The sequence below is a fragment of the Sceloporus occidentalis genome, unplaced genomic scaffold (genome assembly GCF_023333645.1).
Source record: "Sceloporus occidentalis isolate IW3139 unplaced genomic scaffold, rSceOcc1.0.p SCAF_14, whole genome shotgun sequence".
Lineage (NCBI taxonomy): Eukaryota > Metazoa > Chordata > Lepidosauria > Squamata > Phrynosomatidae > Sceloporus > Sceloporus occidentalis.
Genome location: NW_028316994.1, coordinates 11,247,175 through 11,248,582, shown reverse-complemented (window position 1 = coordinate 11,248,582; position 1,408 = coordinate 11,247,175). Strand labels below are relative to the sequence as shown.

At 41.9% G+C, this 1,408-nt stretch overlaps 1 pseudogene; it reads left to right on the top strand.

The window, feature by feature from the left end:
- Positions 1-570: 570 nt before the first annotated feature.
- Positions 571-996, top strand: LOC149303921 (ribonuclease pseudogene; annotated as a pseudogene).
- Positions 997-1,408: the final 412 nt, after the last annotated feature.

The following is a 1,408-nucleotide window of genomic DNA, read 5'->3' as shown; positions in this document are numbered from 1 at the left end:
GCCTAATGTATGATGGGCACTGATCTGCATTGGTATATCCCCAATGCGCATTTGGGCACCTGCTAGGAAGTGCAAGTGCACAACATGAGTGCTTGATGCACATCAAAAATGCCCAATGTGCATTAAATATACCCAAAGCACATTGGAGCACTCTTGCTGGTCCCAAGATGCACATCTTAACAATTCACTGCCATGGTTTTGTTGCATTTCTGCAATGTAGCTATAGATTCACACAATTTCAAAGTGTATACTATGATGTAGGACCCCAGCCAAAGAAAATAAAATATAGCACTAGATGCTTGCAACTGTGGATAGCTGCGGCAAATCAACAATCACATACAGTCTAATCTAGGCATAATGTGTGGGATAATACCAAAGAAATCAGATATTCTCTGGCTGTGCTGAGACTGAGAGAATGTGCCCCTGAGAGCTTGTAAAGAGAAATTCATTCAATCTCCCAACTGTTCCAAGAAGACTAGCTTTCTCTCCTGACAAACTGTTCCTTTTATACATCTCTGCTTTTTTTTTTTTTTGCCTCCCAGGTATCTCTTTTACCAGGCAGACCTGAACATGAATTTCAAGGGATGTGGACCCATTCTCTTTGGATTCCTGATGGTTGTGTTCATAGTTGAAACCTATGCTGCTGACTATCCGACATTCAGAAGGCAGCATGAGGACAACCCCAAGAGCAACGTTGGAAAACGTTATTGTGATACCATGATGCAAAGACGTGGGATGACCAAACCTCAGTGCAAGTCTGTGAACTCCTTCATCCATGGCACTAAGAAGGATATCAACGACGTGTGCGGCAAGGGAGGGAAGCCTTACGGCAACAATTTGAGGCGTAGCAATAAGCAGTTCTCTGTCACCACCTGCAAGCTCAGTGGAGGCTCTACCCGTCCACCTTGTAAATACAGAGAGAACAAGTCAAATAGATATATTGTTATTGCTTGTAGAGGTGGGAAGCCTGTACACTACGATGAAGGTCAGATCTAAGATGCATATATTACTGTGCTCGACATTCCCGATATGAGAATATTGAAGCCATCTCTTATCCCTCATCTATAGAAAATTTAGCTTTGGTTTGTAAATCTGTGGAGTCAATTTGTCTAACTTTCCATTCCCATTTTTGTTTTGCTGCTCCACTTCTGTACTTTCTGGGTCTCCGTTGTGGTCAGTGGTTCACATGGAGAGCCTGCACATTTTAACAAAGGTCAGGTCTCAGTGGCAAGGTTGTAAATGCTGTGCTCATGTGCCTCTTGTGAGAAAAACTTAGCCAGCTCTGACCCATCAATGGAAAATGTATCTCATAAACCTATGAGGTCATTTTGATTAACTTTGATTCACTTGTTGCTTTTCTGATTGTGTACTTTCTTTGTTTTTATTTGAAGCTTAAAGTGAAAAACAG